The 25,075-nt window shown below is 43.5% G+C and overlaps 1 protein-coding gene across 4 annotated transcripts in view; it reads left to right on the forward strand.

The window, feature by feature from the left end:
* Positions 1–5,211: 5,211 nt before the first annotated feature.
* Positions 5,212–25,075, forward strand: part of GPBP1 (GC-rich promoter binding protein 1) — a 47,581-nt gene continuing 27,717 nt past the window's right edge. The window contains exons 1-3 of one of the 4 annotated variants that reach the window (XM_081945840.1): positions 5,212–5,656; positions 6,655–7,562; positions 8,851–8,913. The gene's annotated coding sequence lies outside the window, so the exon portion shown is untranslated. Of the gene's footprint in view, positions 5,657–5,920; positions 6,071–6,654; positions 7,563–8,850; positions 8,914–25,075 lie in introns of those variants that run through there. The other 3 variants (XM_081945837.1, XM_081945839.1, XM_081945838.1) reach the window with 3 other exon arrangements.

The raw sequence follows: 25,075 nt of genomic DNA on the forward strand, positions 1-25,075 counted from the left end.
TAACAGGAAGTTGCGCGCGTTTCTACAAAGAACGTGGTCGGCAGTGTGGAAAAGGGATTTTCTTGGGAAAATGTCTTGGAAAAAATGCATTCAAAGGTTGGAGGAAAATAAACCCCAACAGTAATAAATCTGCGGGCTAAGCAGTTTGAAATGCACTGCCTCTCTTTTTCGTTTGTGTGAATTTATCTATTTAACTATCACTAGTTGCAGGCAAAAAAAAAAAGTCAGCTAAACACATTTCAGTGCCCACACATGGTAAATATCAAGTTGCTGCTCTTTCCTGAACGTCTTTCTATTATACGCAGAAAGAGAATACATCTTTCCATTGTATGCAGATATTCTCCTGGATTGGGTAGCAGGTGTACAAAATACAGCTAACATTCTTGAGGTAATGTAGGACCATATTTTTTTCTCACAGGCAAACCCAGGCGTCTGGAGAATCATGATGGGAAAATGCAAACCTACATTTAAGGAAATATGCTTTTGGTTAACTGAAGAGTCACAAAAAAAATGGGAGTGATCAAGTTTCCAAGAATACATCAGACATGAGAATGAAAAGATTATAGGAAAACAGGAGCAGACTAGGGAAGAAGGCTATTTAATCATCATCAGTTACCTCCCTACTTTTCCACAGGTATTTAAAAATCTTTCTTGATGAGTTTGTAACTATTAGAACTTTTAGTAAATAGGATGGTCTCCTTCGATGATTATGATGATTCATGAGACTTTGTACTCAACCTCTAGGTTAGTGATGGCGAACCTTTTTTGGCTTGCGTGCCATAACAGGGGGAGCACAGGGGGGCTGTGTGCGGGTGTGCCAGACCCATAATGCAATGCATGACCCCCTAGCCCGCATGTGCGCATGACAGGCACTTCCCCCCCCCCCATTTTTTGCATGCTTTTTTGGCCTTCCCCAGGCTCCAGAGGCTTTATAGGAGCCCGGGGAGGGCCAAAAATGGCCTCAAAAAAAGGCTAAAGTCAGCTGGCCAGCGCCCACATGCGTGCCGGCCAGCTGACAGGGCAACGCCTCGCGTGCCCTGACAAATGGCTCTGCATGCCACCTGGGGCATGCATGCCATATGTTCGCCATCCCGGCTCTAGGTTCTTGATTCTAGGTCAAAGTAATCCTCCTCCCCTCCCCATTCTTGATATGGCAGAGACTTTTGGATTCTCCATCAGGAAGGTCCAGACCTGGTACCTTTATGACATTATGGATGAGATGATCATTTTGCTGCAATATATATTACAACTGAAACATCCCAGCATCTTTCACACTACTTTTGAAGAAGGAATGTAACAGGAATCCTGCTGGATTAGTCCAACCAACAAACCTGTTTAGTCCAGCATTGTGAACTAGATTGTACTTTAGATATAACAAGAGCTGTGGTGATGCAGTGGTTAGAATGCAGTATTGCAGGCTACTTCTGCTGACTGCCAGCTGCCAGCAGTTCGACAGTTCAGTTCTCAACATTTCAAGGTTGACTCAGCTTTCCATCCTTCCGAGGTCATTAAAATGAGGACCCAGATTGTTGGGGGCAATATGCTAACTCTGTAAACCGCTTAGAGAGGGCTGTAAAGCACTGTGAAGTGGTATATAAGTGCTATTGCTATATATATCTGGTTTCCATAATACTCAACAACAAGATATCTCTGGGAGGCTGATAGTCAAGACAGAAGAACAATTCCCTTTCCACCAAATTACTTTCAAAACCAGGCTACTTCTGATCTGAAACACCAAAAACTGTCATAAGTAGTTATAGAAAAATGCAATTCATTTGATTAGTGGCACTAAAAAATATTTGACAGTCTCTCAACTATTACCTGAGAACAATGCACTTCTTATATTGAGGTATTCCTTATCAATTATTTACCTGGTAGTCTAATCATCACAATGTATGGTGGTGTGAGGGTGTAACATGTTCTTATTTATTTGAAGACCAACTGATAAGAATACAAATGACATTTTATGAAACAATAATATTGGACGGACAGACAATACTATATTGTTTTAGAAGTACATCAACACTCGCTTCTCTGAGTTGTCCGCTTATTTTCCTTCTAAGAAAGTATCCAAATAACCTTTGGATTGCTTTAGGAGAATAAAGTGCTGTACCAAATTTAAGTCTTAACAGATCATATCCAACTGGACATATCTCATTATAGCAGATCCACTGCTGTGGACAGCGGGTGATGTAATATTTGTAATCTATATTTATCTCAGTAATATTTTTAAGTCTACCAAAGCAAATCCTTTCAGTGGGATAGGAACTGTAGGATTACCTGGGGTCTGCTCTATGCATTGCTAGAGAATTCCTTGGCACTTCCTCTGCTCATGCCACTAGCCCACCCCTAATAGTAGTTTTTGATAGGGAAAAATAAAATAAATGTAGGCTATTTTGACAGACTACATTAACTAATGCTTTTTTTCTCCTCCGCCTTCTCAATCCATCTTGCCTCATAAATTAAAGTTTATTATTATTAGCTTAGGAATTGTTCAGAAGATTCTGCTGCAATCTAACTTTTTAGAATCTCAAAGAGAGATGACTGAGACTTACTGCAACAATGTATCCAGATCCAACATTCCCTGGGAATGTTTTGTCTTCCTGGGGCTTTTTAGAAATATTCTCCACACTCCATTCCCACCTGTTCCAATTCACAGAGTGTGTTTATGCGTCATGCTGTGTTTTATTGAATTAATCACAACTGGTTAGGGGCTCATATATAGTATCCTATTTAGTGTTTAAATATTTTTAGATATCATTTCTTACACTGAAATGTTATTTATATACTTTAAGGCTTTTTTTTTTGGAAAGCAGTAAATTGCATGATCAGAAATATGTTAAATATATATAAAAATACACTACAGGTAATCCTTGGCCCACAACTATATAATATTTGTAACTGTTTGAAGTTATAACAGAATTAAAAAAAAATGACTTACAACCGATTCGCATATTTATAACCTTTGCAGTATTCCCTCCTCCACCCCTGCCCGTCATGTAATCAAAATTCAGGGGCTTGGCAACTGGCATGCATTTATGATAGTTACAGCATCCTGTGATCATCATTTGTAACTTCTCAGCCAGTTACCAACAAACAAAGTCAATCAGGGGAGCTGCAGTGATTCAAATTAACAGCTATGGCAAAAAAAGTAGTAAAATCAGACACAACTCATTTAACTACCTTGTTAGCAATGGGGCATTTGGTCCCAGTTGTGGAACTACCTGTATTAAATGAAACATTCATTAAAAGTGGTAGAGAAAACGACCAGCGTTCATACCAGGAAGGCCTGGTGTACAGGTGAGTTTTCAGCTGGTGTCTACAGCAAGTGATGGTAGGAGCTTCCTGAGTTTAAGGGTGTGGTTGAAAGGATTCCAGAGTTCTACTATCACTACAAAGGTGGCTGCTACAGGGCATTCAGTGGGTTGGGTTTTTGTTTTTGTTTTGGATGCACGTAGTGGGACTTCCTGCTTGGGTTCTTACAGGTGGATCTATTGTAACAAAAGCAAATGCATAACTATGACCTATAATCTTAAAACACAACATGATTTAGAAGCCACAGCTGCTGGATTTACAAACATGCAAAGTCCAAACTAAATATCCCACATTTTTCCTCTATGTGCTCACATACCTTAAGGAAGTGCTTTTGCTTTTGTTTTTAAAATGCAATGTTTAACAGGTAGTCCTTGCTTACCCACTGATTATTCAGCAACAGTTCAAAATTACACCCAAGCAGAAAGAGGCGATTTATGACTGGTCCTAGTAACAGAGTTGTCAGTCCCAACTGTGGTTAATAAACAAGGACCACCTCTTATGGTTAAGGCTAAGGCTAAGATGAAGACAGGGATGTGCAGGTTCAGTGGCTAAGACAGTGTTTGTTTATCAGAAAGGTTGGCAGTTCGGAGGTTCGAATCCCTAACGTTGCGTAATGGAGTGAGCTCTTGTTACTTGTCCCAGCTTCTGCCAACCTAGCAGTTTGAAAACAAGTAAAAAATGCAATTAGAAAAAATAGGAACCACCTTTGGTGGGAAGATAACAGCGTTCCGTACACCTTCAGCGTTTAGTCATGAAGGTGTTTAGTCATGCCGCCATAGGACCATGGAGACGTCTTCGGACAGCGCAGGTTCTTCAGCTTTGAAACTGAGATGAACACCGCCACCTAGAGTCAGGAATAACTAGCACATATGTGCGAGGGGAATCTTTACCTTTTTAAAGATGACAATACAGGCTTAAGTCCATCTTAACTTTGCAAAGCAACTCTGTGTGGCTTATAAATTCACAATTAGAGGAAGAAATACCATGAAATGCTATTGAACTCCTGGAAATAGGAATGCAAATCTAGACAGTAGCTCCCAGTTTCAAAAGCATCTACTGCAGTAGTGGAATTTGTATTTTTAAAATGCTGATTTGATGGCAGCTAAAACACTTAGCCTAAGTTTTGAAGTTCCTTGCTTTTTTGATCTTTGTCATGTACACCTCTTACAATTACACAAAATGCGAATCAATGATTTATTATGGTAGAATAATCCAATTGCTTGATATTTTCACAGCCCTCTTTTTGATGTGTGCAGGTCCTCGATGGAAGGCAGGTTGGTAGCAATTATTTTTTCTGCAGTTCTAATTATCCTTTGAATGTCTGTCTTGTTTGGTTGAATTAAAACGAAGAAATAAAAATAAATTGGCACAACTTGCTGAGAAACAAACTATTCAGCCACATTTAAGCTCGGCCTATTATTTGAACCCAGGAAGAATGAGCGAATCCATCTCATTTGCACAGGACGCTGGGGGCCAGGAGCGTCCGTCCAGGAATTTAACGCTACAGAATTTCCCCTCTGCGTTGATGTGCTCCAGCGAGATGCGTTTCTTAAACTGCAGGTTAGGTAACATCATGGAAATGATGGGTCGTTTATCTTGGAGATCGCATCGGCCGACGGCACGTTTCTTTTTTTGCTCCTGCTTTCAGATCACACCTGATCGCTGGTTCTCCGGAGAATAGTTATATGGTGGCAGGATTTAATATTAGGCTATTGCGCTATTGCGAGAAGCAATCCAGGACAAACGTATCCCGCGCAGGCAGAAGATGAGCGCATGGCTAATGTTGGCTTTGCTGGTGGCTTGAACTGGGGGAGGGGGGAGGCGGGGATTCCCTCTTCCAGCTGGAGCTCAGGAAAGGGGATTCCCCTTTTCAGAATGCTCGGAAGTTCAGGATTGTTCCGAGTGACGTCACAGGAGGGTGCACGCGGGTTGGAGGATGAGGCGTTAGAAGCGCAGGGAAGGTCCGCGAAATTACGTTCCGGGCCTCTTGAATCCAGCGGGCCTTCCTGCTCATCCCTCTCCGGGGCGATACCCTCCGCCCTCTCCTCCTCCCGCTAGGCCGCTTTCAGAAGGGAAACCCTCCAACCCTTCCCGTCGCCTCTCCGGCTCGTGGTGGCGGCGGCGGCGGCTGGTGTAAACTGAACTCTCGCGAGGTTTCAGCGCAGGACATCGCTTGCTGCGGCTCGGAGCGGCGCCATTTTGGGATGGACTGACTGGTGCGAGGAGAGAGAGAGAGAGAGCGAGAGAGAGAGAGAGCTGTGCGCGCGGCAGGCGAGAAGAGGCGGCGGCAAAAAGGAGCTTTCAAATCCGGGGGTCCCGCTTTTGTCTGGGAACTTTGCCGGTAGGTGGGAGACACGCGCCCTCCCCTCCTTGCTCGGCAGGCCGAGGGAAAAAGTAGCGTTGAAACGATGGTTGCGTCGGGGGTGGGGTGGGGGAAAGGCAGCAGCGGCGGCGCTGGAAATCGGTGAGGGGAAGGAAGGCGCGTCCCCACAGGGAAGGCGGGGGTGGAGAGCTGGGTCAAAGTCCAGCGGGGAGGCCGGAGCTTTTCTCCTGGGAGCTGTCGCCGTCCCGAAGGCTTCCTTTCCGTCCGCCCAAAGCCGGAGCGTGTGGCCTTTTTTCGCCCCCTTCAGCCTCTTCCGTCTGGGGCCCTCTGAACCCGAGGCGCGGCTCTCGTTGGCCTTACTTCGGTGTCGTTCCAAACGCACGTCCGAAAAGGGCTTGCGAAGGAAAGGGACTAGCGATTCCTCTTCGCCAGGTGTGCCCTACTTTAACCCCAGTCCAAATTTGGGGGGAGGAAGAGGAGAGGAGGCAAAACCGCGCGCTCTCCTGGGGTTCAGCAACCGAAAGCGGCGGGCCCTGGATTTTCCCCGACCTTTCTTCCTCCTGTCCGGCATTTTAACTTTCTTTTGGCTCGGTGGAGTTGCAACCCGAGCCTTTTGGACTTTTCTCACGAAAGTAATCCCGCGGAGGAAAGGTTTCGGGGCGAAAGCGTTGCAACCCCTCTTCTCCCCCCCCCTCACCCGGAGATCTTGCTATTGTTCGCTCCGGTTCTGTACTTTATTGGGGTAAAAGAACTTGGATCCAAAGCCTCGTCCATCCGGTTCCCCCGTGGTCTTCCTCCTCCCGTGGCGGTGCTGCGTTTGTAGCCACGACACTCCCCGTGAGTGTGTTGTGTGTGTGGGGGGGGGGGGGGATCCGTCTTCGTGTGCCTAGTAGATCTATCTTGTTTGGGGGTGGGGGAAATTGGATGTATTTTGGAGCATCATTCGATGTTATTTAGAGAGGAAACCTGACTTATTGCGTGTTTTGTCTCTTTTTCTTGTGCCTCTTCCATTTTAGGTAATTCTCTAGTTTTGAACGTCGGGGGTTATTTTTCGTTGCTTCCGATTAAATGAGGAAAATCTTTCTCAATTGAAAAGGACAATATTTTTCCACCATGGAGTCGATCTGTTCAGCCGCTTTCCACTTCGTGTTTTTCTGAAATCTTCAGAACTTAAAGCTTTATGAACTTTTGAAAATTTTCTCCCCTTTTCGTTGAAGACACCTTGGACTAATTTTTGTCCCTATGGAATGGATAATTATATAAACTTCTTAGGCTCTGCGTATTTTTTTGAAAACTCTTATTTTTCAGTTCAGCGAATTCAGGAAAAATTGAGATTGACTTAATTTGCCAATTATATTTAGAAATTATATTAGCTGTGGCTTCTGATTCTTCCCCTTTGGTTATAGTTGATGGCAACTCCTATTTAAATTTTTAGGAGTAATATTGCTGCTTGCAGTGAACCCTATTTCCTACATGAAGGCAATGGACTTTATTTTTCATTTGCATTTGCTTTTTATATAAAGAAGCATTATGGAAATATTGAGATAGCTGCTGTGTGCTCATGCCTGAATTAACTCTTAGAAATGCACCTCATTTTGGATGTGGAATTTGTTCTGTTCTTTATGTCTTAAAAGGGGTATTTATTTTTTTATAGAGCTGATGCTCATTATCGTGCAAAATACATGGAATAAGAAAGTGAAGAAAACTTTGTTTCTGAAAACAAGCTTCTAAAATCAGACTTGTTTGCTTCAAGAAATAACTTGGCAGAATCCTTGTATGTGAACAATGGGTAGCTGATTTTGGAGAGTCAGCTGTTTGCTACAGATGTAGTATCATTAGGGAGCTCAGGATATTTCAAGGGAAGCAAAACTGGAAAACAGATTTTGGGAAGTCGATGCCAATCTCTGCAGTACTCTTGGATTTTGTAAGTATTCACCCAAATACTATTTTTGTAGACTTTTAAGAGCATTGAGGTTGCTTGCTTGTGCTACTACAGCAACTTATCTTTCTAGGACAAATAGCAATATTTGATATTAAATTGAATATTTAAATATGCAGCTTGATTAATGCATAAATATTGGAAATCACACTGAATTCAAGTTGAATTTCTTATATTTTAAATGTAAATAATGTTGGTGTTCAGAAATAAGGTGTTCATATTCACATATTCTTATCCTGATCCTTGTCAACTTTTTTCAGATAGGAAACAGTTTTTCTTTCTATTCCCTGTTTCCAATTTTTCCTTACACATGCATTTATATTGTGGCATATTAAAGCCTATTATAGTGTCCTATGTCTAACCTGAGAAACCGGTTTAATAAAGCAAGTTATTGAATTGAAACTGGATGTTTGAAAGAGTGCAACTTTTTTTAAACTCAATTAAGCGTGGCTCTTAAGGAAGTTATATTCCTAAGCTTTGTGTGTGTCAAGACTGTCACTAGGATGTAATAGTAATATTAGCATAGAAACAATTTTTATTAATCTGAAAAATTGAAGCAATTGTTAGGAATTTTCCTGTTGCTATAACAGCTGTTGCCATTGCACTTGATCCACTAGCCTTTTCTATACCAATCTAAATGTATGTCTGAACTGTAGAAAAGCTTGTAGAGATCTGGAATCTTGAGAAGATGTTCATGACTATATATGAACATATGTCTGAAATATGCATTCAGGACATAGTTGCTGAACAGCTGTAAGTCATAGAAAAGAACCATTTTCTTGTTTATAGATTAGCTAATATTTGTTGCATTGCATTACAGTATTTTCTAGCATGTTGTGTGAGTTGTGAGAGTTTACTCAACAAAGATTTGCTATTAAAACTTTTCTGCTACCTAAGCATTGCTGAGCCAAAGTGCCGATATTTGGTTTTCTCCATGTTAGTATTTCATAGTCTCTTCGCTATTTGGATTATATTAGTGATGGTTTCCAAAATCTGGAAGTAAGGTTAATAATTGGTGTTGCAAAGGACCGAATGCAAGGTGTGGAATCTTCTTGTACAAAATGGAATTAGAATTAGTTCTAATTAGAAATAGAATTTTAACTGGGCTTTCAGAACATCTATAGATTAATTTGATATTGCTGAGAACTGATTAATAGTGATTGATAAATTTGTATTTGGTTTGTATTTCTATTGAACAAAAAAGCTACACATTTAATTAGGACAGAGAGCACACTTGTTTATTTAATGCTTTTAATATTTTAAAACGTTGCAGGTTTATTTTCAACAGAATCCAGTGCTACCTCATATAAAATGGACAAAGCAATCTAATTCAGAAGTAAGTACCATTTATTGCAGTTTGTATGTTTTTTCCTGTTTCTCAATATAAATTGCATATAATAAATAAAACATACTTTGGGCTACTTAAACAGCCATTTTAAATAATTTCTTATAGTTGCCAATTTACCATATTTTTCGGAGTATGAGATTTCTCAAAAAAGAGGCTGAAAATCTGGGTGCGTCTTATACACCGAATACAGCATTTTTTTGCCTCTCGAAGCCCTGCCCCCGTGCAGAGCCTTATGGGGGCTTTCAGAGAGCTCCTGGGGGCTGGGGAGGGCAGAAATGAGAAAAAAACCTTTTTTCAATTTTCATGTATCTGTATTGCTCAAAGCATACCTTTCCCTATATTTCTACTTCCTGACAAATAGACAATCTATTTTGTGGATCTTTGGGTTGGGTATTATTTAGGCTATCAAAAGGTTAGGGCATGTATTCATAATATTTAAATGACTATGCACTTCAGTGCTTTGCATTTGATTCCAAGGAAGCATTTTAGAGTATTCATGTAATGCTCTGAAACATTTCAGCTGTGTCTTTCCCTAGAGTCATGAAATAGCTTTGATGGGAAAAAAGAGTAGTTGCTGGGGTGTTGCAGAAAGGTATATTCATGCTTCTGAAGCTTGTTTTTCAGAGGACCAAGTGACCTTGGTTTTAATTAGAAGAAAATGACATGCATTTAGTTTTATGTGCAACTTAATAAATTAACCAAGTATATTTGGGACCATGATCCAAAGAGATATGTATGCCATTTTACTCTTGAGGCACATTTGAAAATGCATCTCAAAATTTCAAACTGCATATTACATTTTTAATTTTTTTTTAAAAAAATCAGAAATTCTTAGTGGGGCATTCAGAGGAAAAATATTTGTCATAGCATTATGACAAATTGTGGTGGTATTTCTAAGTTCTATTTTTCATTGTTCTAGAATCGACACATTTCTGTGTAAAATTTGTGGCATGGTATCTTATTAATTGCAGACAGTTTTTTCTTAACAATGTTAATTGGGACCAGAAACTGGCATTAAGAAATGCAGTCATAAATCGAAAAATCACATTTGTGACTTGCAACTTCCTGCCAGCTTCCCCATTGACTTTACTTGTGGGAAGCCAGCCGGGAAGGTTGCAAATCATATTCATATGACTACATGCAACGACAATAACTGTCATTGGTTCAGCGCTATTGTAGGTTTGAATGGTTGCTGAGTGAGTGTTTGAAAAATGAGGACCACCTGTATCTGTCTCACAACTTCAGCAAACGTAAACAAAAATGTATACAAATGTATATAAAATCTTATCAGGGTCTTTTTAGTTTAATTCTGTTAGGATTCATGTTTATAAAGTTTTGTGGTAGCTAAGCAAGAAGTTGAGGGTAAGACAGAACAGAGCATGTGCGAACACTAGTTTTTCAGATATATATATATATGCTGTTGAAATTAAGAATAGAAAAATGGTAGAAATGAGTTCCAGTTCTTGTTGGTTGCAAACACAGTAACTTTTAATTCCATTAAAAAGATTCTTTATGTACACATTTTCCAGACCAAATCCCTTCTTGTTCATGAATTCATTGCATAACCTTAGGCAAACTACGGTATTTGTTCTGCCATCCCATCTGCAGCACTAGGGATAAGTCTCATCATTTTTTTCTAAAATGGCTATGAGGATTATTAAGATAAATAAATACTTTAAAAAGGCATAAAAACTTAAAAACTTCAATATTTAACATTTTTATGACATTTGTATTCTATATTTTCTCCAGAGAACCAGCCCTGTTAATAGAGTAGGAAACATGTTTTATCTGAAGTTTTATATACTAACCTTAATTGCTTAGTAAGGATTTCAACTTGAGCTGCTTATCCCAAAGTGGATTGTTACTACTTTGTTGTTGGGTGTTTAGGTGACTTATATCTCTATTGAAGTTTATCTGTAGGCAATATAGCCACTTTTAAAGGAGGCTTTGTATGTGCAGGAGTGGGGGTTGGATTGTGAAGGACTAATTGGACATAAAGAAAAAAAGATTCTTTTATTTTTTAACAGCATAAACTGATTTCAACAGATGAAGTTTTTTGTGTTTTTGAGTGACAATCTGCATTTATGAGACTATTCAACAGCATAGGCATGCTAAATTAATGAAGAGGAAAAATGGTCCCCTGATGTACCAAGGCTGTATGAAGCACACTTTTTGTAACTTACATTCTTTATCACAATTGCCAAAAATGGTCATGAAGTGAAAAACATGAAAATTTAGTCCCTAGATAGTCTTCATGTAGCTAGTTATAAGATTAACAAATCCTCCAATTTAAAAAATGGGTGGAGGAAATCTGCATTCAACACTTTATTTTTTCAAGTTCTGTTAAGTCCATGTCTTGGCTACCACAAGATAATGTGCTTTTACATGGTGATGTTTTCGGTGTGTGTGTATTTTTTTATTAAATTTATTTGCTACCTGTGGGGTTATTCTGTATATATGTAAACACAACTGTAAACTGATAAACAATACAAATAATAAAGCCTTACCTAATCCTTAATGAGTTTAACATGAAATAAATATTACTTCGATGCTTGTAATTGTTAATTGTGAAAAAACCAAAATAAATTGACAATTGAGCTGCTCTGGTCAACATCTGGGCAGTGATTGCACCACCCAACCTGGGTCAATCACCAGGACCAGAGGTTTAGTCTTCCGAGCTTTCGGAGTTGCGCTGGAGCCTATTGTCAGGGAAACTTCTGTCTATCAGAATATGTGCTTTGGGTTTGCATCATGTTTATGTGGTGCCGTCCTATTATGTTGGTGTCTGCCTGTTTTTTCATTGTGCTTCCAAGTCATCAGGCTCCTAAATACCTGATGAGCTGGTAGTAAATCATTCCTGTTGACTGGCAAGGGGCCTGCTTCTCAGGTTTCAGTCATTTCCCTGGCTGTCTTTTTATCTGCATGGCCAACAACTTTAGTAGCTGCAAAATTGAATACATGTCCTTATTCATTGCAATGAGAGGCTGCCAATGAGTTTGGGTCTTTTCATCTGACTGCTCCCTTGTATTCTTGCAATCTGGTGGTTAGCTTCCTCCCTGTCTTCCTACAGTGACGGGGACAATCCATGCAAAGGATCCGGTAGATTTCATTAGCAGTATCTTCCATCTCCAAGTCATCTTTGCAGTGCATGATTTGCCTTGTATGATAACCCCTGGACGGTGTGCAATGCCCACTTGCAGATGTCGGTAGCTGTATTGCACCGCTTCGTAAATGTTTTTGATGTATGGCAGGATGTGTCATATAGTTGGTCTTATACCTTCTTCATTTCTCTTCCTTGCATGTTGCACAGGCATCTTGTAATAAATGCTTGTGGGTACCCATTCGGCCTGAATCATTCATGTGGATAGATACCTTCTCTCCAGTTGTGTAACTTGCTGGGTACTACAGTGGATTTTCACCCTGCCATGTAATGTTCTGACGCAACTCTTTTTATGTGACAGTGGATGATTACTGTTGAAACTAAGAATGCATGGAATGTTGGTAACCTTGTGATAAACTGTTTTCAATAATTTGTTATTATTTGGGTTTTGTTTCATTGATTTTCCATTAAAAAGAAGCGATTTATATAAAAATATCATTTTAGGTTACATGTAAAGAACCTGATAGATTTGAATAGAATGAAATCTTCAGCTTCATAGAGTAATTAAAATATTAAAATAGACACACAAACAATAGTCTATTGGGGTAAACTATGATATACATAAACGATGTGAGGTTTTATAACTAATTTGAAGAGTATCACTGAATTATTGGCATTCCTCACTGCCCTTTTCTCTCTGTTAAGTATAATCTTTATTGTCATTGTACTTAAATACAACGAAATTGGTTCTGCCCAATCTATTGCATTTAGGTTGTAAATGGTACCACTATATTGTACGTTCCCTGAGTTAGCAAACTATGATGTTTGAGACATGTGTATATGTACTATATTCATTTAAATGTGCTTCTAATGCTCAATTTACTTTCTGGAGAATGTGTATTAATACCTAGTAATGTATTATTTAACTAACACTATGCGGTTAAAGATGCTGAGCTTGTTAGCTGGGGAACTGACACCCTGGGTTCGAGATCCAAGTTCTGCGCAACAGCATCAGCTCTGTTACTTGCCTCAGATCCAGCCCACCTAACAGTTCCAAAACCTGCAAATGCAAATATATTAATAAGTACAACTTTGGTGGGAAGATAACCCATGCTGGCCACATGACCATGGAAATGGTCTTCAGATAATGCTGGCTCTCTCAGCCAAGAAATGGAGATGTGCACCAGGCCCTGGAGTCCGTCATGATTGACAGGGAAACCTTTACCGTAGCAATGTGCACATACTATTGTTGGAAGCACCAAAATATTTGGATTATTTTTTCTGGACTGTGATGATTTTGGCTATCTTTTGGAGGGTTGTTCCAATAATTAAATAATAATAATAAAAAATATTCTTGAACAGGAAACAGTGTACAGATAGTGCTTGGTTAACAATTCATTCAGTGACCATTTAAAGTTACAGTGGTGCTGAACAAATGGTAGCTAGGCCAGGTCAATGAAGTTATGATTGTGGCAACATTCCCACAGTCATACAATCAACATTTGGGTGCTCCCACTTGCACTTATGCACTTCAGCTCCTCTTACCCACCTATCTCTTCCCCATTACCCTTTGCTACTTTCTTTCTCCCGGCTGAAAGCGTGCCCAGTCTGGCCCTTTGTGAGGCAAACTATTATGACATAATGGCTGCAAGAATCTACTTACTGCAAGCATTAAGAAAATAGTGTGTTCACTGTTAGAATTCAGCATGGATGTATCAAGAATAATTTATCTGGATATATTAAATTGTACAAGGCATTGTACCTTCAATTTTAGATCACGAGAATACTGTAATGTACAGTGGATAAGACACAATAACTTTCTTAAAGTGGTACAAAATAAGTTTTGTGCTGAATTTGAACTTGAATGGGTCTTACTGGTCTTTAGAGAGGTAGCTTGGTAGTGGTTAAGACCGCAGGCTAAAAAGTGGAAGGCAGTGAATTCTAGTCCTGCCTTAGCCATGAAAGCCAGCTGGGTCACTTTGGCCCAGTCACACTCAGCCCAACCCACCTCACAGGTTTGCGGGGAAAATAGGAGTAGAAAGGTGTGTTGGATATGTTTGCTGCCTTGAGTCATTTGTGAAAATAATAAAGGCAGGATGCAATAAATGAATGAATAAATAAATATTACCATAATTACTGCATTAAACTGATAGGTTTTTTTTAATCCCAAAGGCTGACAAACTGTATGAGGGGACCAGCCACTCCTGCTGAATGCTTTGCAGGAGTGGCTGTGAAACTAGTCTGTCCAATTATTATGCAAATATGCCATCTGTATCTGGGGGAGGGATGCCTTGGCTAGGAAGATTCTGGCTTACTTGGGCAGGAAAGTGTGGGTAGTAACATCCTAGTGATAAATCTGGAGAGGAAAATACATTGGGAGATGGAGGATGGGCCACTCTGAGGAAAGTCAGTGTTGGTGTCTTAAATTGATTTGTGTTCCAGCCTCCTGGAGTCGAATATCCAATATCTAGTCGTGAGACCACCTGTGCCCAACTTATGTCTTTCTATTTAAGGTCTAGTTGGTTTGTATTAAAGTTCACCTCATGTAGGAGTTAATAATGGAACAGAGAGCTGTCCTGGTGTGTATAAATAAAGCATGGCTGGATATGGAAAAGACATAGCCCAGCCAGGTTTCAGGTGTGGCAGTGTATTGGTGTGACCACACATGATGTCAGGTTATCCCTCATGATCTGATAATTCTGTAAACATTTGGAAATTTTCAGTGACTGTTATTTAATACAGGAAAGCTGGATTTGATTTGTCTATCTCTGGCATCTTATTGATCAGACTGGATTTCAAAGGGAACATTTGGAACATCTGTAGACTTTGATAAATAGTTTATCTGAGGCTTCAATTGCTGTTTGATATGTGAGGTCAACTATAATCTTAGACCAGATTGCATCTTTGCAACCCCTTCCTGTATACACGTAGACCTTGACATATGACCCAAATTCAGCCCAGTTCAGGCTGAACAAGGTGGTTGTTAAGTGAGTTTTGCCCTTTTTTACGACATTTTTGCCACTGTTGTTAAATGAATTATACAGTTGTTAAGTAAATCCAGCTTCCTCCCATTGACTTTGCTTGTTGGAAGCCAGCTGGGAAGGTTACAAATGGTGATCGTATGACCCAGGGATGGTGCAACTGTTATAAATACATGCCAGTTGCCCGTTGTCTGAATTTTGATCATGTGACGAAGGGGATGCTGCAACAGATGTAAGTGTGGAAAAATAAATTACTTTCTTCAGCACTGTTGCATCTTTGAATGCTCACCAAACAAATGGTTATTAAGTTGGGGACTACCAGCACTGATCTTGGAGCACCTCCTGATTTTTAAGAGGAGTCCGGAGATGGTGAAAGAAGAGGTGCCTTGAGTGCACCTGGTGGAAAGCAAAGAGCAAATCTGAGTTAATACAGGTAAAAGCATTTATTAGGGATTACTTTGTGGTGTTAGAATGTTATTTTACTGGTCACTGCATCAGTGGATAGCCAGCCAATGACGTGCTTAGGTCGACAATCCTCTTGGGCAGGGACCCACAACCAGTCCAAGGCCCACTTGGAATCAGGCTGTGGAAGTGGTGGGCAAGCACAAGCATGATGCTGCGTTTGTAAAAGTGGTGTGCATGCACGAAACCATCCCTTTTCTCCCCTGCTTCTGCCATTGCCTCTGCAAGTCTGCCGAGCTGGAAAGATTGTGGAACCCCAACGCCTTGGGGAAGGAGAGTCCAGAAGACGTTTGCAGGTCTATTGTGAGCAGTATTCTAACATCTAGAATTGTGTACTAGTCACATGTTTGTTACATCCATGTCCCTCTTAACTCATCAAGGCCATAATGAAAAGTGGAAGTGAATGTAGTTGGAATGAGATAATGGTTAATTAATATGAAGGGGCAATCTTCTCAATAAAACATTGCTTGACCCAACTCGACAATTTACATCCAGTTTCCAACCTTTGTTTTTTAGGGAATACTATAAAGGTGGTCAGGCTGCAACTTCCAAGGGCTCTGAAGGATACAGATTGTGTGTACCCAGGCATAGTCATAGAATGAAGACAGCATTGAGTTCTCTTGTAGATAACTTCTAAAGGCCTCTGGATGGTTGTATAGCTCAGTACTGGCCTTCTTGGTTTCTTGGTGGCTTTTAATATGATTGATGATGGTATCTGGCTTAGGTAGGCTCATTTTTATGAGCATTTTAATGTTGAATTCTCAGTTCAATCTCCAATATTTTATTACATTGTATTAAATTTTACTAAACAATATAGTCTTCAGAGTATAGAGAGTTAACTTTAAACTGTAAATGTTAAGGATGTAATATATTTTTCGGAGTATAAGACGCTCCAAAGTATAAGATACACCTAGCTTTTGGGGAAGTAAACAAGAAAAAAAGGAGGCAAATTGCTGGGAGGCAGAGGCCAAAGAGTTGGGCCGGCAAGTGGGCAGAACTACATTCAGTGTATAAGACGCACCCAAATTTCACTCTCTTTTAGGGGAAGAAAAAGTGCATCTTATACTCCGAAAAATGCGGTATGCTTCTTACTAGAAAGATGTTTCAATTCCTTTCTTGGAAGGCCAGTTTTCCAAATTGTGGGAATATACAATAATACAATACAATACAATACAATACAATACAATACAATACAATACAATAATACAATACAATACAATACAATACAATACAATAATACAATACAATACAATACAATACAATACAATACAATACAATACAATAGTAGAGTTGGAAGGGACCTTGGAGGTCTTCTAGTCCTAGTCTAATCTCTAGTCTAATATATTTTGATGTCCAGAATAACTCTACCTTAAAAGTAAATCTAATGCGTAATTTAGTTCTGATTAAAAACCATTTTCTGGATTTAATATAGACTTTCCCTTTTTCTATATATGAGGTCTGAATTTTAACTACATAAAGGTAAAACTAAAGGTTCCCCTTGCACGTATGTGCTAGTTGTTCTCGACTGTAGGGGACGGTGCTCATCTCTGTTTCTAAGCCGAAGAGCCAGCGCTGTCCAAAGATACTGTTACCTTCCTACCAAAGATAGTTCCTATTTTTCTATTTGAATTTTTATGTCCTTTCGAACTGCTAGGTTGGCAGAAGCTGGGACAAGTAACGGGAGCTCACTCACTAGGCACTAGGGATTCGAACTGCCGACCTTTCTGATTGACATGCTCACTGTCCACTGAGCCACCACGTCCCCTTTTTAACTATATAGGATATTCTAATTTGAATAGATTTCTAGTATTGAATCAACTTACTGTAGCTTATAATTTTGGTCAATTTATAATGCATTTAATATGGTTCCTAATATATATTCTTTGCTTAAAGCTTAAGTTAGTCCTAGTTTTTTAAAAGTGCTTTTTATAATTAATACATAATTGAAGATAATATTGGAAAACTGTAATCACCATGACAGTCTAGATCAGGGGTGTCAAACTCAAGGCCCATGGACTGGATCTGGCTTGCGGGGTGCTTAGATCTGCTCGCGGGACTGCCCTGGAAACAGCAAAGGACCAGCCTGTGGTGGCTCTGGCAGCAAAAATGGAGCATGGGAGGCCTGCGCATGGTCCCCCGACTTTCATTTTCCTGGGCACGGTGGGGCCACATGCTGCCCTCCTGAGCTCTGTTTTTGCTGGCAGAGTGCTAACAAAACAACTAAAAACAAAAGGGGAAATTTTTCCCCTTTTGCATTTGAGCATGCAAGAAGGGACAGGAAAGGAGAAAGAGGAAAGATAAAGAAAAAGAAGGGAAGATGGGAAGGGAGCAAGGAAGGAAAAATAAGGAAAGTGGGGAAAGAAGAAGGAAGAAGGAAGAAGGAAGGAAAAAGAAAAGGAAGGAAGGATATTATAGTGAGATAGGAATGGTCTGAGAGGAAGTCCTGCCTTAGCACTTGGCTACCACAGATGCCCCCAACAGGAGTGATGTCGAGCTGGCCACCCCTATCCTGCCACCACCACCACCCTGATACTGCCCTTAATGAAATTGAGTTTGAGACCTCTGGCATAAATCTTTTATTTTAATTATTTGTACTTTACTTTTTTTGTAATTAATTCTGGGGTCCTTGGTGTTCTCTGCTCTGAGTCCTTTTCATCAAACAATGCCATTTGATGGGACCCAGAAAGCAGGCATCTGTGATGTGACACTTTTCTTTGTGGAAGAGCCCCTCCCCCATTTGGTATTTGTAAGAAACTTGGTCTGTTTCCTCAGTCAAGGATGAAAAGAAACACAGTAATATATTGGTTAATGGTTTACAATTTGCTATTATGCTTTGCTTGGTTTTTAATAATTTTATTCATACTGAAATTAGTTCCCTTTATTAGATTTGGCCTGCGTGCTAATCTTTTTCAGTTGGCATCAAGGTAGGTCAAAAGCTGAACATATATTTGCAGTTTTCACACAACTAGAACAGGGTCCAGAGAATAGAATATAGTTACTTATATGTAATATATTGGTCCTTTGAAGGCACTCTTAACAGAACTGTGTGAGAATTTATGTACCAATATTATGTTAACGAGGTTGATAATAAAGATGGGGAGAAACTAGAGTTGGTTTTATGCTGCATGATTGAAAGAGTTTGGTGTATTTAATCTGGTTAAGATAAGTTTAATGGAATGCTCAAAGTAATGCTTTTAAAAAGTCTTGGGTATAATATGGACAATAGCAAAAAAGCAAAAGCAAAATAATCAGTGATACAGTTTTTTATATTCCCATATTTAAGGTCAGAAACTTTTTGCTAGTCACAGGAAACCATATCAAAAAATATTGAAAGAAACTTAATTATCTAAAAAATGGAAAATAATAATGAAAATAATATATGTTTTGCCAAACGTACAGTATTGTAAACATTAAAATATTATTTGGCTCTGTTTTAACACGGGTTGTCTCTTTAAGAAATATATGAGATAGTAATGGTGGGAATGTTGATTTAAATTCATCCACTGAAGCTAACGTATCCAATAGACTAGATAATACTACCTTTCTCCATAGTGAGGGGGACGAGTATCCAGACTGGGTTAACCTTGTCCTCTCATTGATTGGACTGAGTCAGATAAGCTCTTTGGACACGCCCCCTGGTCACCAGGTACTACCCAGTAATCGACTCAGTCCACTCACTGGACGGTTGACCATTCTGGCTCTCCAGCAAATTGCACAAAATTAAAGAAAAGAGACTTGGACCCGCGAAATTTGCCTCCCAGCCTCCTCTCACCAGGAAAGGACTGCCACAAGCCCTCTGGAGTGGCACACTGCCCTGGCCACTGACCGGAGTCACTCAGTGAGGACTTTTGCCGGGCAAGCAGGAAAGAGGGCACAAGCCTCCTGAAGGCAAGCCCTGCTGTGGAGGCTCTACAGGCGCAGGAGCGCTCCGCTGCTCCCCTCGGGTTGAGCAGCGAACCACGGCTTCCCCAAGCGCTGCGGAGCACCCGCGCTGCCTCCATGTGGCCAAAAGACCACAGAGAAGCCGGAAAGGAAATCCCTGGCCACAGCGGCATCAGAAGGAGGCAGGAGGCGGGGAATCCAGTGGCAAGGGCGCGCGGCAGCTCCTTGGAGCACACACTGCTTGGTGAGCAGTTTAAAAGTCATGCCCTTTGTTTCCAGCCGCGCGGCGCTATTTTGAAGCCAGGAGGATCCACGTGATCCACGCGCCCAGCAGCTCCAAGGAAGAGAGGATCCAGGCAGCTGCAAATCCAGCCTGCAGCCCCACCGGAGGGGCAGAGGAGCACCCACCCAGGTCAGTGGCCTTCCCAGAAACTGCCCAAGGGGGTGGGGAAGAAAGGCTAAATACAAAAGGAAGCACCTCTCCCCCAGGGCAGATCCAGAGACAAGCCTTCCAAGCCCCCTTCTAAGTACGAGAGGCGAAGGCACAAGACCTTGGAGAGGCTCTGCAAGAAGGCAAGCAGTCATAAGACTACCCCAGGCCTGGGCACAGAGCGGAAGACTCCAGGGACTCCCTCTCCCAGTGGAGCCATAGAGGAGAACCCAGCCATGCAAGCTAGAATCCCTATAGACACCTCAGGCCTTTGGGGCTCTGCTCAGGGGGGGCAATCCCCCCCACTCTGCAGTGGGGGCAGCCCTGCCCACAGGACTACCATGCTTGGGTGTTCCCCCTGCATAGGGGAGCATGGGCTCCAGCCAGCTTCCCCCCACAGGAGCACCTAATTTTCAAGAACTGATAATGAGGGCCTTCCAGCAATGCATGGCAGCAGCATTCCAACAGCCACAGGGGGCTCCCCCCTCCCCACCAGGGTTACTGAATACCTGGGAGCCCCGGAGGAAGACCTTCCCAGTTCCTCAGCCTCATCCCAAGAGGACAGCGACCTGGAAAGCGAGGAGGGAGAGATCAGAGAGAACAAGCTGTCTGAGGACGATGGCATGCTACCTCCTAAACCGACATTTACTGGGTTGTTCCAGCCTCCTTATTCAAATCACTGCTCTTCAAGGCTGAGACAGCAGCCAAGCTAGGCAACAGAGCAACAGAAGTGCCGCCTCAATGCCAGGGCTTCTCAGCGGAGAACATCTTTGACGAGCAGGCCATCGAGGCGGACATGGTACCTACTCCCAAAGCCTTCCTCGACCTGGTCAAGTGCCAGTGGGCATCTTCCACCACGGGCCCCTCACCCCTATCCATGGACAGGGCTTCTTTAACGTGGACCAGGAGATGGCTCAGGTGCTGGCACAACCCTCCATCGATGCCCCGGTTGTGGCCTTGCATACGCCTACCAACATGCCCGGGGAGCCAGAGGATGCTCTGAAGTTGGAGGACAAGGAGGAGGACCTCACCTTGCAGAGGGGTCATCAAACGGCTGCTTGGGAGTGAAAGCAGCCACCACAGCCTCCTTCATCAATCGATCATCCTTGCTGTGGCTACAGGAGCTACAGCAACGCACCCCCATAACAGATGCCCGATCGCATCAGGACATCAACAAGCTGGTGGCAGCCATCCAGTTTTCATCGGATGCCACCTTAGCTGCAGCTAGGTTTGCTTCCAGGGTGATCGCTTCATCGGTGGCTTCCCGCAGGCTGCTCTGGCTACGACATTGGCAGGCGGACGTACGCCACAAGCGGCGCCTGGCATCGGCTCCCTTCACAGGGGACTTCCTTTTTGGACCAGCTCTGGAGCCTTTCCTGATCGAGAACAAGGACAAGAGGAAGGTCCTACCCACCGCCCAGAAGAAGGGCAGCTTCAGGATGGCTCCGTACCCCAGACGCTCCTATTCCCGGGGTCAAGACTCTGGGTCCTTCTTTCAGGGTCAGGATTCTGCTGCCAGACAGGCAGCAGAGAGGCAGGCAGCAGAAGCGGCCCTTTTGAGGAGGCGGAGGGGGGCACTCCTTCCGCAAAAACTAAATCTAGACCCAGCTCTCCTCCCATTGGGGGGCGCTTGGCGTACTTCGCTGACCGTTGGGATCTTTCCTCCTCTGTTAAGTGGGTGCAGAACACCATCAGGCATGGCCTTTTGCTCGAGTTCCTTTCCAGTCCCCCGAGTTTCTTCCGGATATGCCCGGTCTCAAAGAACCCAACCCGGAGGTTGCTGATGCAGGAGGCCATCCAACACCTGTTGGAGATTAGGCCGATCCAACCAGTGCCTCCAGAGCAACAGGGTCAGGGACACTACTCTATTCTCTTTGTCATTCCCAAGGCCTCGGGGGGGGGGGGGCTGGAGAGCGATCCTTGATTTGAAACGCCTGAACCGTTCCATCCGTTATAGGAGGTTCAAGATGCATTCTCTGCATTCTATTTTGGAGAGGGTTAGGCAGGGAGACTTTTTCACCTCCGTAGACCTCACAGAGGCTTACTTGCACATTCCCATTGCCCAGGAACACTGCAGATATCTCAGGTTTTGCTACCTAGGACACCACTTTCAGTACCAGGCCTTGCCCTTTGGGCTGTCTTTGGGCCCGAGGGTATTCGCTAAGGTAATGGCTGCTCTGGCAGCGCACCTGAGACAGGTACCGGTGCGTATTCAATGTTATCTAGATGACCTGTTATTGCAATCATCTTCCTTTAAGGGTGCCCTACAGGATCTAGACATCACCATGACAGTCCTGAGAGACCACGGGTTTTCGGTGAATATGGCCACGAGCCACCTCCACCCCTCTACTAGTCAGATCCACCTAGGAGCCCTAATAGATACCCAAGCAGGCACGGTCTATCTGTCACCAGAAAGGCAGCTATCCCTCAGGCAGCTAGCCTCCTTGGTAGCCAGGAAGCATAGGGTGTCCTTAGCCACTCTGTCCAGACTGCTGGGTATCATGTTCTCCATAGCGCTGCTTGGAGAGTCCAAGGATGGGTTAACACAGCCTGTTTGCCCATGGACTGAGTAGATTTTCCCCCCTCTGGCCACGCCTCCTTTGCCTCTTCTGGCCCAGTTTTAAAAACTCAGTCTGCCCGATAGGACGAGTTTTGGGGAACACTCAGCTTTGAGCAAATAGGCTGGGTTCTCCAATAGTAATTTTAGAGTATTTTATGTGTTGATATTTAGTTGTTATTAGGATTTTTCCCCAGGTTTTATTATTTTGACTTTTTATTTTCCTTTTTTCTAATTTTACCAAGAAGAGGATTTACTAAAGTAAGGCTGAGGCAGCGATCGGTTCCACAGCTGCTTAGTCGCAGCTGGGGTAACAAGCGAGGCCGCTCGTCCGGCGTCTGCTGGTGAGCGCAGGGAAGGACGGCAATCCCCGTGTTTCCCTGGTCGTTTTGGAGGAGAGGCTTTTAAAAAAGCCCTTGCTTCTCCAAACGGCGTCTTTTGCCGATCGGGAGAGCGGCGGCCATTTTGAAAAGCGCTGCTTTGGCGCGCTTTTCGGCTGCACCCAATGCGAAGCGCCTGGCCCTTAAGTGAGGCTTTTGGCGCGCAGAAGAACCGGCGGCCATTTTTTTGAGACTTTTTTACCTTCCGGAAAGCAGCAGCAAGCAGCAGAGCCTGTCCGCCTCAACAGACAGCCGCAGAGGATTGCGAGGGCTTGCCTGGGTCTCCAGCAAGCCTGAAGTTCCCCAGCCAACTAAGGGGAAGCGGCAAGGAGTGTCCTGGTGCCTGATCCAGCCTCCCACCTGAGTCTGCAGACGCTTCTGGAGCCGTCGGGCCAGCGTCGACTGCCCTTCCCTCAGCAGCGACCTCTTCGACTCAAGATCAACCAAGGATGGCTGATGAAGGTTTGGAGCGAAGGGAGGAGCTGGCAGGGCCATCTGCAAAGCGCAGTAGGCCAGATCCCTCAGGCCAAGGGAGAAAGGGAAACAAGGGCGCTGGGGGGAAAGCTTCCCACTCTTCAGCTGGGAGCAAGGCCCCCAAAATTCAAGGGGACAAGGGGCAGGACTTCCTAAAGGACAAGTCTGCTAGGCCCCAGGTTCCCTCTGCACCCTTACCAAGTGAGGCTGGGCCAGTTCCTTCCCCACCCATTCAGAGGGAGATAGAGCAGGGGGAGGAAATGGGGGATAGATCTCCATCCTTCTGGGATAGGGATTCCATGTCAGGATCCCCTGCAGCCTCTCTGGGTTATCCAGGTTCTCCTAGCTCTTCAGTCAGGGAGGATATCCCCTCCTTTCAATGCTGTTTTCATGCAGAGGATCAGAGAGATCCTCCTAGGGGTGCCAGGGGACAGGCCTATGACCAATCCAGGCCTGTAGAGGACAAGGGCCCAGCTATGTCAGCAGAAATGAGGGATCTCATCACGCAGGCTATTTCCCAGGGTGTGGTAGAAGCCATGAGGCTACAGGAAGGCAGGGGTGGCAAGGCCTCTAGGCCTGTTCGCCCCCTGGGGGAAAAGAGGACCAGAGTACTTGATTCCCCGGGCACTTCTATCACCACAGAGGTGTCTACGTGGGAGGAGGAGACTGCTGAGGAATTTGCTCTCTCGGAGGATGAGGATATGGCTCCAGACAAGCCCTCCTTCACTGGTCTCTTTAAGCCATCCTTATTCAAGTCCATCTTACACAAGGCCAGAGCCTCTACTGAGCTTGGTGCCAAACCTAAGGACAAGGAAGTCCCCTCTACTTCCCAGGACCTCATGGCAGGGCTGTTCAGCGAAACAACCCCTGACCCAGAACTGATACCAGTCCCTGACATGTTCATGGAAGTTATCCAGCGCCAATGGGCACAGCCAGGTACCCTGGCCAACCCCAGTGGCGCAGACAAATCACTGTATCCCTTAGAACCTAGGCTGGAGGATGTATTGAAACCTCCAGAAGTTGATGCCCCTGTGGTCTCTCTGACCTCTAATTCTAATCTCCCGGCCGAGTTATTAGAAGGGTTAAAGGCAGAGGATAAGAGGGCAGAAAAGGCTTGTCTCAAAACGCACCAGGTGGCTGCCTGGGCGATCAAAACCTCCACTTCGGCCTCGTTTTTTACGAGGGCATCCCTATTATGGCTGCGCCAACTCAGATCTCAGCCCCCATCTGAAGCATCTCGTTGGCGACATGATCTTAACAAGATCATTACGGCTGTGGAATATGCCTCTGATGCATCCCTGCATGCTGCGAAATTCGCCTCCAGGGCACTAGCGTCCAACATCACTTCTCGCCGCCTGCTTTGGCTTCGGCACTGGCAGGCGGACATGAAGGCAAAGTGGAAGCTGGCTTCAGCTCCATTCAAGGGAGAGAACCTCTTTGGGGATTCCCTAGAGAAATTCCTAATTGAGACAAAGGATAAGAGGAAGGTCCTGCCTTCCACCTTCAGGAAGCATGACAGGAAAGGTCAGGGCTCGTTCAGGAAACAGGCCTTTCGGGCACAGGAATGTGCCCAGGCCTCCTCCTCTTCATATTCCTCCCAAAGACAGTTTAACCAGTCCTCTGACAGGTCCCAGGAACGAAACAACTTTTCTTCCAGGGGCAGACAATCCAATCAGGGGTCCTTTCGGAAGCCCTTTCGTGGGGGATCCCACAACCGTCAGTTTAGACGGAAGTGACTGTCTGGGGTCTCCTCCCATCGGGGGCCGCCTGCAATTCTATGCAGACCGTTGGGAGGAAACAACCTCGGACAAGTGGGTCTTAAATACCATCAGGAGGGGTCTAACCTTGGAGTTTCTATCCTCTCCTCCGCGGACCTTTGTTCGC

Source organism: Natrix helvetica (genome assembly GCF_964273705.1).
Source record: "Natrix helvetica genome assembly, chromosome: 2".
Lineage (NCBI taxonomy): Eukaryota > Metazoa > Chordata > Lepidosauria > Squamata > Natricidae > Natrix > Natrix helvetica.